The 18,701-nt window shown below is 43.1% G+C and overlaps 1 protein-coding gene across 6 annotated transcripts in view; it reads right to left on the bottom strand.

Annotated features, from left to right (window-relative positions):
- ppfia2 (PTPRF interacting protein alpha 2) overlaps window positions 1-18,701 on the bottom strand; it is a 960,214-nt gene that overhangs the window by 343,512 nt on the left and 598,001 nt on the right. The window lies entirely within an intron of this gene.

An 18,701-nucleotide genomic window follows, 5' to 3' on the forward strand; every position in this document is an offset into this window, starting at 1 on the left:
AAGGTGATAGATGATTGTCCAAGGTACACTTCAAAAACCCTCTTGAGGAGGAGCTGTCATAACATCCACAAGGCAGGCCTGCTCTTCTCAGGCAACGCAGACTTCACATGATTAACCTACGGCAGGCTGATTTCACACTAATGCCGCGATCAGCGATTCAGTCACATTCCTCAAGATGTCGATGTGTTAATTAGAGTGAGTTTATTAATACTGCAGTATGACTGTTTGAAGTGCAATAAAGAACTGCTGTTGCAAGGTTTATTGCAATCGGATCTATCTGAAACAGAAACCAAAAACATGGGCAGGTTTAGCTGACACTCCAATGCAGAGTCACTTACACATTTTCACATGTCATTACAAATGACGGACCAGTCTGTCAGACTTCCTCCATCCAAATGAAATTCTCAATGTTTGTGTATGGAATGGCCCTCTTCAGAATGAACCTGACCTGGGATAGTATAAAACGTCTCTGAATGTATGTACAGTATGAGTATTTCTGTTTTGCATATGTTGCATAATGCTGCTCAGTTTGTTTTAACATTATGGTAGGGTGGCAGTTTGGGGAAGTGGCTAAGGCACTAGAATTTAAACCCCAAGGTTGTCACGTCAGTTTCTGCCTTTTTCATTCTGAGTGACCAAGAGAAAGTCAATTAACCTGCCTGTGCGCTGATTGTAAAAAAAATAGACATAAACAGCCCTATTGTATTCTAAACCTGTAAGTGGTCATGGATAAGAGTCATAGCACACTGGCCATACAAGTAGAAGTGGCCTGATAAAAATAAATAGAACTGAACTTAAAGCTAATACTACAAAAGTGAGATGTGGCAGGTAAATGGTCACAAGTGAGAATAAAATAATAATATTATTAATAATAATAATTCTTTACATTTATATAGCACGTTTCTCATTACTCAAAGCATTTTTCAAAGCATAGACAGAGGGAAATCACTTCAGCCACCATCAATGTGAAGCACCCAACTAGATGATGCAACAGCAGCCATTCTTGGGCCAGTACGCTCACCACACATTAGCTATTAGGTGCTGAAGGGGTGAGAGATAAAGGATGATTAGGGGGCTAGAATGGACAAGACCATGATGGTCAATTTAGGATAAACCATACTCTTCTCAAAAGATGAAGACCACAGACAGTCAGGACCTGGGTGTTGCATCTCATCTGAAGGTCACTGCCATATTAGAGCACAGTGTCCTCATCACTGAACTGTGGCATTGGGATCCACACACAGACCACAGGGTAAGTACCCCCTTCTGGCCACACTAACACCTATTCCAGCAGCACCCACAGCTTTCCCAAGATGGTCTTCCATCCAAGTACTAGCCAGGCCTGAATATGCATAGCTTCAGGTGGGTGACCAGTTCTATAGTGCAGGTGGTATGGCTGCAAGCCAGTCTTTACTACTTGACCAATTCCTGTCACTGGTCACTTCTGTGGAACTCACTGTATCGATAACTTTACAGCATGGCTGTTACAGGCTAAACACTGAGGTGATACTGTAGTGTGGCCAAACAAACACATTTCATTTTATGTAACACCTTCCCAAGGTGCTTTACAAGTAAAGAGTTTTACTGCAATTGTTAACAAGCGTTTTTTTACAGGCTGGAGCACAGATATTTAAGGTCGCATTGTGCATCAGTGGTGGGAGATGAATGAATTATATATTTGTTATATAATGCATATTTATTATATATTTATTATATACTGCAAGTCCCCTTGGGTAAATACATCTGCTAAATAAAGAGGTCATTGCCACTCAGAAATGGAAATTGACAGAGTATTCAATATCTTCTCAAGATTACTGATCAATTTTAATGCTGCCTCTGTGCTCAAGTACATTGTACAACAACATTAATGTTAACTTTCATTTTGAAATCTTCTAAGTGATTTCTGATGGAGCTCCCTTTCATTGTTCTCCTTGTTGCTACCACTCAAATTTTCTTCTGGACCCTCTCAGCACTGGAGGAATGCGACTATAGACATGTTACTTCAGAAATTAGATCCGCTCAAGTCTGTCTTGCACCTGTAGCTCCAGCTTCCCCTGATACTAAATCAGAATAAATGGATATGTTAAGAAATGCATGGAAATAAGAGTTTATGAGAGTTTCCATTTCATTTAAAAAGGTGCTGGAAGTAAACTATACATGGAAAGGACATCTGAATGTATGAACTCATTCAGCATTTTGCTTATGCTCTGGTTGTGATAATGTCTCTATTTAAATGTCTGAAAGGAAAAAAATAAATATATAACTTCAACGGGTTGGTGCCCTGTCCAAAGACTTCCTCCTGTATGCTCAGTGCTTGCTGGGATAGGCTCCCGTTTCCAAGGCAGCCCTGTTCAGGATAAGCAGTTTCAGAGAACAGATGGGAAAAAAATGCATCTCTTTGTAGTTGAGGGAACCACCAACACTCCAAAATTAATAGATCAGCCGAACACATTTCTCTTTCTGCTTTTTAAAATGAATACTCCTGTGTGATTCCACAATGAAATCCACCATCTCACTGCCTCTGTGTGAATTATTAAAACCATTAAGGATTCTCACCAGGCTGATACTAATTACAGTACTACAATCAAAGACACTTCATACTTGAATGAGAACAATGTATCAAAAACAAATAAAGATAAGTGAAAACAAAACCAATCACGTTCCTCTCTAATTCAATAGTTGGAGCACGAAGAGATTCAGCAGTTGACAGCATGAAGTGCAATCTGACATGTCAGCTTACAAAACCCTGACCATGCTGCAAACAACAGGCATACGTGAAATCACTAAGTGGTCACAAAGGAACAATTTCCGAGTTGGTAACATTAACATGGCTATTGCTATTTCCCACCCACTGGGTAATCCATCCCCACAGAAGGTTTATTTCAGAAATTCAGTTTAAAAGCCTAAACTGTTATAATAATAATTGAGCTTTTGCACACAGAGTAAACAACCTAAATAGAGAAGGAAACAGGAAATTAGTAGCAGTCAGCAACCATAAGCTATTAGTTGAAATAGAGATGCTTTATTTTTTAAAGAGTGATGCGCATTTTTAGTAAGAGAATAAACAAACCTAAAAAAGCTTCACAACAAGGTACAGCACAGCTCAAGAAGATACCTCAGAGAGCAAAAGAGCAGCACATCTGCATGTGCAAAACAGAAATGGCCGAACAAGAAACTATTTGCACCACACAATTAATCAATCCTTATTTCATAAAGTGCTCTGCATGGAGTGCTTTACAAATTCAGGTAACTTCAATTCAGTTTACTCTTATTAATTACATTTCTGCTTAAGAGCCAGGCATGTAGTCCGATAACTGCAAAAATAAAAAAGTACAACATAAACAAAAAAATATATTGTTGAAATATTAAACTAGTGAAAATATGCTATATATACAAATGTATGTACATAGCATCTAAATGGTTTGGCACCTGGGCCAATAGATCTAAGCAGCAGAGCCGCATCCATACAGTGTTTGAAGGCAAGTGCTCTCTTTGTGCCCCCCTTCCACACTTGCCTCGGCTTACTTTTATGGGTGGGTTCCCCCGAGGGATCTGCCCTTTGCGATATTCCATAGACATCTAAACAGCTTTTATCTTTCAGGTCCAGACGACAAATTTCACACTGCTCCCATATTAATGTGGAGTTATCCAACTGGGACTTTTGAGGTAGGTGAGTTAGGGCTTGTGTAGCTGATGCTTTCTGATCCTCCCTTCAAGCTGGCCTCACCTGAAATAATCCATTTGGGAGTGGTACAGGGAAACAGCTACTCTGAACAACCATCATAAGTGCACAAACAGTGCTTTGTCTCAGGTTGCTAACTGGTTCTTCTTCCTACCACCTGCCATACCTGTACTGCACTTCCAAACAAGCAGTCCACCTGAAGCTAACCATGTTTGGTCCTGGCCAGTATTTGGATGAGAGACCATATAGGAAAAGCTTGGGTTGCTGTTGGAAGAGGTGGTGGTGAGGCCATCAGGGGTTGCTTATGCTGTGGTCTGTTTGTGGATCCCAATGCCCTAGTACAGTGATGGAGACACTGTGGTGGAAAGTGATGCCATCCCTCAAATGAAACATACTGTAAAAGGGAGGCCCTGATCCCTGGGCATCTTTTTGAAAAGATTAAGGTATTCCTTGATATCTTGGCTAAATTGCCGATCATGGTGTTGTTCGTTCTGGACCCCTAATCATCTATTGTCTCTAATTGACTATCTCTGTTACCCATTCACCACTTAATATCTAAAGTTTTGGTGAGCATACTGGTGCATCTGGTGCAGAATGGCTGCCCTCACATCATTAAGATAAATGCTGCACATTGGAGGCTCCCCGCAGTCTATGTTGAGCACTTTGAGTAGCTAAAAAAAGCACTATGTACATGTAATTTATTATTATTATTATTATTATTATTATTATTATTATTATTATACCTGGCACTAGTATAACAATATGGGTTGGGATAACGGGTGAGGGATTGCTTGGTGTGAGATATGGAGCAATGGACAGAGCTTTCAGGATACACTAAAAGTACGTTTGGCTATTCTGTAGCAAGTCTTCCAATGTTGCTGCCACTGCCCCAGTTTTCCACATCTGCTTACAAATTATGACTGCTTCAACCGGTGACTCCACCTTGTCTTTCTCTCTCTGGACCAGTGAATGGAAGTTACGGTATAAATGTCAAAGGTAAAAAAATTTGTATTAGGAACCATAGTTTTTCCAATCACTCCTTCCACATGTTACGGTGATGGTTGAACTGAGCTGTTGGTGTTGTCCCAACCAACACTGTTTCAACAAATGCTGGAGCTCAGTGGTCATAGGGATACTCATTCCCGTGGCAGGCTACTAGTCGTGCTATTCTCATAGCAATAAGCTTAGGTAGTGCTGGGAAATTGCAGCAAGGTGTATATAAAATCAAATGGTTATAAAACAAATAGCAGTAAGTGTGCGATAAGCTAAAAACATTTTGATAAGTAAACCTGAAAAAGGTAGGCTATTAGATGGGTCACATAATTTGACTTTTTGTTATGGTATTTTGTATTAAAGCAAATTTCCAAAAATAAGCATTACTTTCTGCACTGAATACATTTTCTGATAAGTACAGCAAATCTAAGACCATTGTAGTACACTTTGTACATGCAGGTGGTGCAGTGGTAGTGCTGCTACTTAGCAGTGAGGAGATTGTGGGTTCACTTTCTGGGTCCTCCCTACATGGAGAGTGCTTTGTGTAGTGAGAAAAGCGCTATATAAATGTAAAGAATTATTATTGGTATTAGTGAGGTGCTAAAGGTACTCTTAAAGCAGGAATCACTCACACACTGTTTCTCAAACGTTGCTGTCCTTGACTATTGGTTCTATGTCTTTATTTTCCATATTCTCAAGCACATTAGCACTTTTGGTGGTAACAATGCTCCTTATATTTTTCTTAGTACAAGCGACCCAAACATCACCTGTTAACATGTTCAAGTTTATTGTCACATGTACAATGTATAGCAAAATACTTACTGTATTTACATGTCTGACCAGCATGCCCAGCTAGCAAATGAATAAAATCACATCTCTAAAGTAAAGTTAGACACCATCTAACAAGTATTTGATGGAACTGCAAGCATATTTTGATTTTAGCCATATATGTTTACACAGATAGATAGATAGATAGATAGATAGATAGATAGATAGATAGATAGATAGATAGATAGATAGATAGATAGATAGATAGATAGATAGATAGATAGATAGATAGATAGATAGATAGATGTTTATGTATTGAATATACTTTGTGATAAATCCTATATACAGTCCACTGGAGTGTGGCTTGTCTTAACTTCCAGTGGACTTGTTCACAGAAGAGGTGAAGCATGAACTGATTTCCCATTCGGGCAGCATCCTTTCATCCCTAATCAAACCCAAATAACTGGGCAGCTTTCTAATTTACATCTCATCTTCTCTATTGCACAGCAGACAAGCACACGTCCGATTGAAGACATTGTGGCACAAGACAATATCTCTCCTGCATGTGTTTAGAGTCTTGACTGCTGCTTCCAAAGCTTACGCAAAGCTTGCCGTCTAGTGAAGACAGAGAGATCTGATTTGAATGACGGCCAGGTCGCACAAACATGCCTACTGTACAGATGGTTCTTTCTATTTTAGTAACTTCAACATTTGGTGGCATGTCTTTAGTGCCCTATGATAAAAATGAAAAATTCCAGACATTAATGCATTATTTGCTTCTTGGCATTGAATTAAGTATTACAATGTAAAGCTTCTGAACCAAGAAAAGAAAAAAACAAGAACAATAAACTGAAGAACAGTAAAAACACCTTTCATCAAAATGAAACATAAATTCATTAATAATCACTACATCAATTCATTATCAAACCTACTTAATCTAATGCAGGACCCCAGACTACTAGTGGCATCAGGCAAAAGGTAGGTGCTATATCTATATGGGTCATCAGTCCATCACATGGCACCCATCCTCACTCTTTATGGGACCAGTTTAGAGTTTCTGTGGAAGGCAAAATTACAATTCAGTATCGTCATGGATGACATGGGTTGGCTGGTGTTCTGGCCAGGATCGATGGTTCCTTACCCGGCTGGTGGGCATCCCAGCCTGCTTGAATTCTGGTACCTTTCCAGGCCATTAGGCCTTAATAATGGAAGGATAGATACAGACTTTCTCCTGGGGCCAAGTATTTCCTGATAAACTAGGTGACAGCGTCCCTCTATACCCACAGAGCAACATGGAAGCTGTAGTCCTGATGGGCAGACCTGCTGGGATACTTGGGTGCTGCCAGAAGTAGCTACTGGGAGAGTAAGGAGATTCCATTTGACCCAGAAGTGCTTTGTGGTTGTAATGCTGTCACACCAGCAGCACTTCCAGGTCCAACATAAAAGCACCCGCTTCATCTCACCCAGGCAAATTGTAGTCGGGAGAGGATAAGGACAACACTCTCCTGGGGAGGAGTACAGGAAAACAGGAAAAGAAAAGAAAGACAAAAGAACTGTGCTGTGGATTCTGAAGGTATTGTGAAAATAAACTGAATTTACTTGCACCTGGGACAACTGTCTGTGTAGTTGTGTTTGGGGTGTGTGGACTCTGCAGGCCACAGTATCCATCCATCCATCCATCCATCCATCCATCCATCCTCTTCCGCTTATCCAAGGTCGGGTCGCGGGGGCAGCAGTTTGAGCAGAGATGCCCAGACTTCCCTCTCTCTAGCCACTTCTTCTAGCTCTTCCGGGAGAATCCCAAGGCGTTCCAAGGCCAGCCGGGAGACATAGTCCCTCCAGCGTGTCCTGGGTCTTCCCCGGGGCCTCCTCCCGGTTGGACATGCCCGGAACACCTCACCAGGGAGGTGTCCAGGAGGCATCCTGATCAGATGCCCGAGCCACCTCATCTGAGTCCTCTTGATGCAGAGGAGCAGCGGCTCTACTCTGAGCCCCTCCCGGATGACTGAACTTCTCACCCTATCTTTAGTTTAGGCCACAGTATGTAAATATTAAATCTCTAAATGCACAGTGAAAGGTTCTTCTTCCAGTCTTATACAATTTTTCAGGCCCTTTCATCCATCACTACCAGACATACTTAAGTTAAATTGAGAATAGTAGAAAGCCAAAGCAAATACAAACTCCATTCTTCCCAATAATGGTCTTCAACTTTCTTCCATGCCCTTTTGCTACACTGCTATAGGAAAGACATCCAGAAACTGTGAAGCATCCTTTCCCCTTTTAATACTCCTAGAATAGAAGTAGCATAGAGGGCCATCACAGAGTGTTCTACACTGTAGTCAGAAGTAGTTTAGGAGATAAGGCCAATAGCTTACATGACCTGGAAAGATTTCCAGGAATAGTCCAGAAATGATCCCTGACTAGATTTTCAAAGTTGCACTCTTTCACAGAGGGAGAGATAAAATGGGATGAAATTAGGAGGACAGTTTGTTGTAACTAGTTAATTTGTTACCAGGATGTGAGCTTGGAAACCACCAACTATTTGGGAAAAACATTATTAGACACAGTGGAGCATCATGAATAATTTTTGACTTTTGATTTATCCATCCATCCATTATCCAATCCGCTATATCCTAACTACAGGGTCATGGGGGTCTGCTGGAGCCAATCCCAGCCAACACAGGGCACAAGGCAGGAAACAAACCCTGGGCAGGGCATACGCACACACCCACACACCAAGCACACACTAGGGACAATGCCGCACTGATCCGCCTGTCGATCTCACGCTCCATTCTTCCCTCACTCGTGAACAAGACCCCAAGATACTTGAACTCCTCCACTTGAGGCAGGATCTCGCTCCCAACCCTGAGAGGGCACTCCACCCTTTTCCGGCTGAGGACCATGGTCTCAGATTTGGAGGTGCTGATTCCCATCCCAGCCGCTTCACACTCAGCTGCAAACCGATCCAGAGAGAGCTGAAGATCACGGCCTGATGAAGCAAACAGGACAACATCATCTGTAAAAAGCAGTGACCCAATCCTGAGTCCACCAAACCGGACCCCCCCACACCCTGGCTGCGCCTAGAAATTCTGTCCATAAAAGTTATGAACAGAATCGGTGACAAAGGGCAGCCCCGGCGGAGTCCAACTCTCAATGAAAACGGGTTCGACTTACTGCCGGCAATGCGGACCAAGCTCTGATACCGGTTGTACAGGGACCGAACAGCCCTTATCAGGGGGTTCAGTACCCCATACTCCTGGAGCACCCCCCACAGGATTCCCCGAGGGACACGGTCGAACGCCTTTTCCAAGTCCACAAAACACATGTAGACTGGTTGGGCGAACTCCCATGCACCCTCCAGGACTCTGCTAAGGGTGTAGAGCTGGTCCACTGTTCCGCAACCAGGACGAAAACCACACTGTTCCTCCTGAATCCGAGGTTCGACTATCCAACAGACCCTCCTCTCCAGAAACCCTGAATAGACTTTTCCAGGGAGGCTGAGGAGTGTGATCCCTCTGTAGTTGGAACACACCCTCCGGTCCCCCTTCTTAAAGAAGGGGACCACCACCCCAGTCTGCCAATCCAGAGGCACTGTCCCTGATGTCCATGCGATGTTGCAGAGACGTGTCAACCAAGACAGCCCTACAACATCCAGAGCCTTGAGGAACTCCGGGCGTATCTCATCCACCCCCGGGGCCCTGCCACCAAGGAGCTTTTTGACCACCTCAGTCCCAGAGATGGGGAGCCCACCTCCGAGTCCCCAGGCTCTGCTTCCTCATTGGAAGGCATGTTAGTGGGATTGAGGAGGTTTTCGAAGTACTCCCCCAACTGACCCACAATGTCCCGAGTCGAGGTCAGCAGCGCACCATCTCCACCATATACAGTGTTGACACTGCACTGCTTCCCCCTCCTGAGACGCAGGACGGTGTACCAGAATCTCCTTGAAGCCATCCAAAAGTCGTTCTCCATGGCCTCCCCAAACTCCTCCCATGCCCGAGTTTTTGCCTCAGCAACCACTGAAGCCGCATTCCGCTTGGCCTGCCGGTACCCATTAGCTGCCTCCAGAGTCCCACAGGACAAAAGGGACCGGTAGGACTCCTTCTTCAGCTTGACAGCATCCCTCACCGCTGGCGTCCACCAACGGGTTCAGGGATTGCCGCCACGACAGGCACCGACCACCTTACGGCCACAGCTCCGGTCAGCCGCCTCAACAATAGAGGCATGGAACATGGCCCATTCAGACTCAATGTCCCCCACCTCCCTCGGGACGTGGTCGAAGTTCTGCTGGATGTGGGAGTTGAAGCTACTTCTGACAGGGGGCTCTGCCAGACGTCCCAGCAGACCCTCACAACACGTTTGGGCCTACCAGGCCTGACCAGCATCCTCCCCCACCATCGAAGCCAGCTCACTACCAGGTGGTGATCAGTTGACAGCTCCGCCCCTCTCTTCACCCTAGTGTCCAAGACATATGGCCGCAGGTCTGACGACACGACCACAAAGTCGATCATCGAACTGAGGCCTAGGGTGTCCTGGTGCCAAGTGCACATATGAACACCCCTATGCTTGAACATGGTGTTCGTTATGGACAATCCGTGACGAGCACAGAAGTCCAATAACAAAACACCACTCGGATTCAGATCGGGGGGGCCATTCCTCCCAATCACGCTCTTCCAGGTCTCACTGTCATTGCCCACGTGAGCATTGAAGTCTCCCAGCAGTACGAGGGAGTCCCCAGAAGGTATGCCCTCTAGCACCCCCTCCAGGGACTCCAAAAAGGGTGGGTACTCCGAACTGCTGTTCGGTGCATACGCACAAACAATAGTTAGGACCCGTCCCCCCACCTGAAGGCGGAGGGAGGCTACCCTCTCATCTCTGGGGTAAACCCCAATGTACAGGCTCCAAGTCGGAGGGTAATAAGTATGCCCACACCCGCTCGGAACCTCTCACCGGGGGCAACTCCAGAGTGGTAGAGAGTCCAGCCCCTCTCAAGGAGATTGGTTCCAGAGTCCAAGCTGTGTGTCGAGTTGAGCCCAACTATATCTAGCCAGAACCTCTCAACCTCACACACTAGCTCAGACTCCTTCCCCTTCAGAGAGGTGACATTCCACGTCCCAAGAGCCAGCTTCTGTAGCCAAGGATCGGACCGCCAAGGTCCCCGCCTTCGGCCACCACCCAAATCACACTGCACCCGACCTCCTTCTAGGAAAGATATAATATAATAATTCATTATATTAATTGTTTCTTGAAATTGCGCAGCCAGAGAATTTTGTCTTCTTGACCTGAGACTTGACTGGATAACTACCATAGCGATACCTAAGCAAGTGCTTGAATGTGGCCTGTTTCTACTTTTTACGTCTTGTGCATAGATGCCCGGGTCTGGGTGTGGCATTCCTGCAAGTATTAAGAAAATTTAAGAAAAGAAAAACTGAACCTTTAAATTTATTAATGATTAAAAATTGAACTAATTTTTGATAGTTTGGTTTAGGAAGTGTGCTTTTTTTACAGGTTGGGCTCGAAAAAAAGGGAGCCAATTATAAAATCAAGCACAAAAGTAATTGAAGATAAGAGTAAGAAAATGCTCCCCTTGGGTTCTGTTTGAACAGTTCCATGAACAAAAGGCTAAATTAACACACTTTGTGCTTGAATTAAAGACAGAAGACGAATTCAAGCATGGTATGATTTATGGCTGCACTACAGTTTTGAAGGAGGTAGCCTGATTGTTTAGCAGGAGAAGAGATGTGTGAAAGTGTCTTGTTCATAAGCTGAATATTGAAAACTGCTAATAGTAGATTCCAGTTAACAAATCAATATGATAGCATAGCATACATTGCACAGATTTAGTTTTTGGGGTTATTATGACTTTATATGTTATGTTAATCCCAGTGGCAATAAACATAATTTTCACAATTGCTGGTCATTTGGAAAATCCCGTGCCTCACACTGAGTTCAAAGAGATATATTAAATATTTGGTTGTTTACAACATTTCAGGGCATGCCTTTGGTGAAATTGGTAACTAAATGGCCACACTGGCAAAGCAGTAAGATAAGGACCAAAGAACCAGTTTTAAACATATTGACACACAGAGTATGTGAGCAGTAAAGTATACATTTGAAAACAGAAAGCTTATTACTCACATCACATTTGGTAAGTGTAAGCTAAAGAGTCACTACTTGTGATCTCTTAGACCGGTAAAAAGCTTACATGCATTGACTCTGTATTGTTCAGCTTCCTTGCTTAAAGACAGTTGTTTAATAAAAGATTCAGAAAGTTAACTGACAGCCTTTTCATTCTGCCTCCTTCAAAGAATATTAAAGGTGACTCAAACCAATGACTGTCATTCTTTCAAACCTCTAAAGTAGTCTGCAGCTGAAAATTCAAAGGTGAACATGAAGACACAACCATCAAAGTTCAGGACTTTACCAACATCTTTTGGGTTTTTAGACCTGCAAAAGCAAGCCCTGTAGACAAAAACACAAGTTGGACAAATTCATTGTTACTGTCTGAACCAGTGCATCTACTGTAGATATAGTAACAGCTAGTAAATAACCCTGTCTCCTTTTCCAATCACAGCTTTGAGAAGACACCAAATGAGGGCATCTGATTATGTCCCTTCTAGTCCAGGAACTATAAAAACAAGGGACAACCGGGAGTTAGTATCTCATTTGATAATGAGCAACCTGCAAGATGGTGCTCCAAACCCCAACCCTGACCGCTGCATACAAGCATCCCTGCGTTAGCCACCAATGGCTAGATATAGTTCTGTTAATTTCTGGACATTCAAGTGCTTGTTCTTTTTGTTAAAAGCCTTTTCGGGTAAACAGGGTGGCACAATTGGCATCACAACATTTCATCTGAGTTCCTGTCCTTTACTACTGGTTGACGACAAAAGTATTGGGACACACCTCTTAATTGTTGAATTAAGGTGTTTCAATCAGTCCCATTGCCACAGGTATATAATATCAAGCACCGAGCCATGCAGTCTCCATTTACAAACATTTGTGAAACAAAATGGGTTGTTCTGAAGAGCTCTGCAACTTCAAGCATGGTATCGTGATAGGATGGCACTTTTGCAATAAGACAGTTTGTGAAATTTCATCCCTGCAGTATATTCCATGGTCAACTGTAAGTGGTATTATTGGAAAGTGGAAGCATTTAGGAACAACAGCAAGTCAGCTACGAAGCAGAAGACCATATAAAGTCACAGAGTGCTGTCAACAACCGCTAGGGTGCATAGTGCGTAAACGTTGCCAACATTCCGATGATTCCAGACTTCCACTGGCATTAATGTAAGCATAAAAAGTATGTGGTGGAGGCTTGCTTCATGGAATGGGTTTCCATTGCTGAGCAGTTGCATGCAAGCCTCACATCACCAAGTCCAATGCCAAGCCTTGGATGGAGAGGTGTAAAGCACACCGCCACTGGACTGTGGAGCAAAGGAAATGTGTTCTATGGAGTGATGAATCAGACTTCTCTGTTTGGCAGTCAGATGGACGAGTCTGGGTTTGGTGGATGCCAGGAAAACGTTATACCTGCCTGACTGCACTGTGACAACTGTGAAGTTTGGTGGAGGATTGATAATGGTGTGGCGCTGTTTTTCAGGGATTGGGCTAGGGCCCTTACTTCTAGTGAAGGTCAATCTTAATGCTTCAGCATGTGAAGATATTTTGGACAAAACTGCGCTTCCAACTTTGTGGAAACTGTTTGGGGAATGCCCTTTTCTATTCTAGCATGACTGTGTCCCAGTGCACAAAGCAAGGTCCATAAAGACACAGTTGATTGAGTTTAGTGTGGAAGAACTTGAGAGGCCACCACAGAGCCCTGACCTTAACCCCACTGAACACCTTTGGGATGAACTGGAACGAAGATTGTGAGCCAGGTATTCTCACCTAACATCAATGCCTGACCTCATAAATGCTCTACAGAATGAATGGGCACAAATTTCCACAATAACACTCCAAAATCTTGTGGAAAGTCTTCAAAGAATAATGGAAGCTGTTATAGCTGCACAGGTGGGGACCAACTCTATGTAAAAGTCTATGTATTTAAATGCAATGTCAATAATGTGCCACTTGGTGTAATGATCAGATGTTCCATACTTTTGTTCATATAGTGTGCTGCTGTCGATCACAGACTTGTAGGTGGGAGTAAGACGTGGTCAGATCTTTTATGCCTGAAAACCAAAGGAAAGGTGCAAGAGAATAATATTTTTCTAAGCTAGAACACAGGCATGTCTTTCAAAGGATGATCTGATAAGATGACAAGCCACAATGTTGACAGAAATCTGACTTTTAAATTTAAGATAAAAGGAATTTTTTTATGAAATACAAGTTGATATTATTGCCATCAAACAAAACTATTAAAAGTGTAATGTATTTTCCTATTCTTGAATGAAACTGAAAACAAGGCTGGCCTTCCTGACAGTGCTCATAAAATTTATTGTACTATCTTTATCTTAGTTTTGTTAGATTGAAATGTGGGGTTAAAATCAGAAATACCAATGGAAAAAGTCAAGCGCCCACACATGGAGAAAGTGAAAAATCCAGATAGACAGAGGCCAGACTAATTTAAACCCAGTCTTCTGGGGCTGTGAGGAAGCAGTGCTAACCACCCACCCATTTAGTCCATTTCAAAGTCTTGGGGAACAGCGCATATCCTGGCAGCATCAAGCATGGGACAGGAACCTGGAGAGGGTACCAGTCAATTTTACAAATATATCATGGCAATTTAATGAGACCGATTATGCTTTGAAATTCCATGTACTGTGAACTCAAACACAGCATAAATCTCAAAACTCGTATAGAACATTAACAGGGGCATCCACTAAATACATTCCACATGAGGAAATATGTTGGCTTCTAGCTAAAGTTTAATTGACTAAACAGATCATGTGTAGAGACTTTGCATACCTGTGCCAAAGGTCAATTCCCTAACAAAGTGCAGACATGGTCATTAAATAAAGTTATCCAGGTGAAAGAAAGTCATAATGAAACATGGGCTATGGTCTTCCCCTGTACAAATGGGAAATCTGAGCAAAACTTGGAGGAGATATGTTCAATGGTGTGGATTTGGATTCTGGAGAAACACACATTCAGCTTTATCTATTAGACTAGCCGCCCCCTGCGGCTCCACCTATGTAGTAGTGAAACAGGACAGTGAGGAGGGCCCCGCCTGGCTCCCCTCCCTTGAAGCACACTTCTCCCTCCCCTCGGCCCACAGCCTCTGTTTCGGATTAGCATGAGTATATTGCTCCTGCAAGCGAACTATAATTCTTAGCGCAAAGGGAGGAGTCGCAAAATCAACCGGAATGTTCAAGTAGATTACAGAAAAAAACCTGATCTAATTCATTAAAGTTTTTCTCTCGTTCACTAGCTAAGCGGAGGTAAGGTACGCCCCTAGGCTGGTATGTGAGTAAGGAGGTCCCCTATCCACCGCCCTCCCTGCTGTGTGTCTCTCTGATTCGTGCAATTAAATCAGTACCGCAAGCAAACTATGATAAATAGCGTAATGAAAGAAGTCACAAAATCAACCAGAATTTTCACACAAATTATAGAAAAAAACCCACTTAAAATCCGTTAAGTAGTTCTCTCATGAAAAGCAGACAGAAATACAGACAAACGTTGGATTTTATATATACAGAGATCATTGCAAACTAATGGTGTACTAGTTGCTTGTAAAAGAACAATTTTTTTTTATTAAAGGCCACTTGGATTTGTACCTTTTCCATAATTACTTCCATAATTAACTCTTGAATAAGTGCAGGTCTCAGTGGTCACTTGTATCCAGATTGAAGCCCATGATCTTAGATGGCTGAAGAGGCCAGTCATCGAGCACCAGTTCTCAGGAAAGTAGGATCAGGTGGTTGCATATGGGGGTGGCTTTCACAAATCTGGTTTATCGTCCCTCTTTTTCTGTAACTGTTGTTTGTTCGACTTATTGGAGAGTTGGTAAAAAAGAAGAGCTGCCTGAACTAAGCACAGCTGGCATTGTGTGGCCAGGGTCCTTCAGCTACTGAAGTTAATTCAGCCTTTTATAAGATGGTCTTTAAAGGTGCCTTTGAATAACTTTTTTTGGCCATCCCGAGTGTCTGACCTTGGACCTGGGAGGAGAGGACTCTAGAAATAAAAGTAAGGAGTACTCATATGGTGGCTTCTACAGTAAACATGAATGTATACCATTTTCAGTAAGAAAGAATATAAAGATATAAACTATTACTTGCATTTTTGTATTTGCACTTTTTTCCTCTTCGTTTTTTTTTCAGTTTCGTTTGAACACACACTTTAAATGCTTCAGATGGTGCCTGCTGTGAGACAAACCTGGTAATGTCATGATCTACATCAGGGGACAAAACAGAGCTGAACTGTGTGTCCAAGCATGAAAGCAAAAAGCACAGACCTCCTGCCTCATAAGCTGTTAGATCTGAGGAGCACTAATGTCATCTCTGCCACCTGTGTAAGCTAAACTGAGCCCATTGTTCAGCATAAAACCACGTTTAGAGACTCTGAACTTACTAGTCATGACGGTCAGTGTCTTGGTCAAATACAAAGGTTTGATTGGTGTCAATTTCTAAATAAAGAAAAAACTATTACAGCCAATGCTTGCTGGAAAAGGCTCCAGCTTCCCTGCAACCCTTCTCTGGATAACTGGGTTTGTAAGATATATGGATGGATAAAAAAAAAAACTGTATAAAAAGACACTTCAAGTAGAAGTACACTGTACATATCTGATAACTCAAATTTGCATTAGTCATAATCTGCATTAGCTCCATCGAATAGATAATATTTTTAGTTTTCAGTTAATGTTTTATTCTTTTTTTACTGTAGTGGATACCACTAGTGCTTGAAATCAAATAACAGTCTGCTGTTTATTACATGGGCGGCACGGTGGAGCAGTGGGTAGCGCTGCTGCCTCGCAGTTGGGACATCTGGGGACCTGGGTTCGCTTCCCGGGTCCTCCCTGCGTGGAGTTTGCATGTTCTCCCCGTGTCTGCGTGGGTTTCCTCCGGGCGCTCCGGTTTCCTCCCACAGTCCAAAGACATGCTGGTTAGGTGGATTGGTGATTCTAAATTGGCCCTAGTGTGTGCTTGGTGTGTGGGTGTGTTTGTGTGTGTCCTGCGGTGGGTTGGCACCCTGCCCAGGATTGGTTCCTGCCTTGTGCCCTGTGTTGGCTGGGATTGGCTCCAGCAGACCCCCGTGACCCTGTGTTCGGATTCAGCGGGTTGGATAATGGATGGATGGATGGATGGATGGATGGATGTTTATTACATCTTGCATTAAATCACTTCCAGCTGAGCCATGCAGATACTGCGTTCATATCCAGCCTGTTTTTCTCAAACACTGGTGCTTCTGAACTCACAGCAAAGATATAAACTGCCTGATGAAACATATGAGCTGATCACAAGGAATTTATTTCCGACACAGTATCAAAGCAGTCATGACAGCTGTCAAAATGTTGAGGAAGCCTGAACAGGAACAAATGAGGAATGGAGGCAGAGCCATGGCATCATCAGATGATGCAGGCAGAAGTCGTCCACAGCCAATTGGTAAGCATAGTAACAGGATGAATATTTCTAGAAATGTAATGGGAACAAGAAAAAAAATCTGAACTTTTGAAATACGACTACTGCAAACACCCTCTTTCTGGTCACAGTATTTTTTTTGTGATTTAGCATGGAGGTTTAGAGTATAAATGAATTAAGTTAGAGAAATACACATTCATTGGAAAAAATGTTTCTTTTTAAATTTATGGGTTTACAGATTCCATCCATCCATCCATCCATCCATCCATCCATCCATCCATCCATCCATCCATCCATCCTCTTCCGCTTATCCAAGGTCGGGTCGCAGGGGCAGCAGCTTGAGCAGAGATGCCCAGACTTCCCTCTCCCCGGCCACTTCTTCTAGCTCTTCCGGGAGAATCCCGAGGCGTTCCCAGGCCAGCCAGGAGACATAGTCCCTCCAGCGTGTCCTGGGTCTTCCCCGAGGCCTCCTCCCAGTTGGACATGCCCGGAACACCTCACCAGGGAGGCGTCCAGGAGGCATCCTGATCAGATGCCCGAGCCACCTCATCTGACTCCTCTTGATGCGGAGGAGCAGCGGCTCTACTCTGAGCCCCTCCCAGATGACTGAACTTCTTGTCCTATCTTTAAGGGAGAGCCCAGACACCCTACAGAGGAAACTCATTTCAGCCGCTTGTATTCGCGATCTCGTTCTTTCGGTCACTACCCATAGCTCATGACCATAGGTGAGGGTAGGAACATAGATTGACTGGTAAATTGAGAGCTTTGCCTTTCGGCTCAGCTCCTTTTTCACCACGACAGACCGATGCAGAGCCCGCATCACTGCAGATGCCGCACCGATCCGCCTGTCGATCTCAAGCTCCATTCTTCCCTCACTCATGAACAAGACCTCGAGATACTTGAACTACAGATTTCAGCATAACAAAATTTAACTTTACATGACAAACAACACAAAAAAACATTACAAATTAAACAAAAATAAGCCATGCTATTGGCAAAAAAGAAAGTAGACACCTATTACTTCTAGATTGGTTAAGATGGTTATTACAACCAGGTGCTGCTACTCAGGTGCACTTGGTTAGATAATGATCAGCAAGTGCTAGCATCTCTCCATAAAAGCAGACATTTGGTAGTTCAGTCTGTAGGTTTTAAACACTTAAATTACCAGATAACACACACTGTAGTAGTGTGAGGCATTTCTCGATAATTCCAAAATGCTCAATACTTTACCCATGACTAGGATTATCGAATACCTGCGAACCCAAAGGAGGACACCGAAGCTCATAAAGGAGGTAGAAGCTATGATAAAAGAGGACAACGGAGAACATGTCCCGTTCTATTCACGAAACACAGTGTGAACCATGTGTTACAATGAAAACTTTAAAAACAACTAATTTGATAATTTGACAGGACACAAAACGAGTCATCAAAATTAAAAGTTATAATATAACTATGTAGTTTCATATTTTTCAGACGAGGTGACTTTTCCCAGCAGTTCATCTGTGTTTTTCACTGGTAACATGTCATTCTAAATCAGTGGCACCCTTGTTTGCAATGGACAGGTAAGAATCATAAACCAAACACTTTGCTTCATTTTCAGTGCGTCCTTCACCAAAGTGCAGGTACTTTGTTTTCATGTGGTCCAAGAATTTGCATTTCCTGTTGTTAATGTTAATGCTGGATGACATTTTTCGATAAAAGACTACTGCATATTTGTATAACAAGTACGGACAACACAAAAT

This window comes from Erpetoichthys calabaricus, chromosome 1, assembly GCF_900747795.2.
Source record: "Erpetoichthys calabaricus chromosome 1, fErpCal1.3, whole genome shotgun sequence".
In the NCBI taxonomy this organism is placed as follows: Eukaryota; Metazoa; Chordata; class Cladistia; order Polypteriformes; family Polypteridae; genus Erpetoichthys; species Erpetoichthys calabaricus.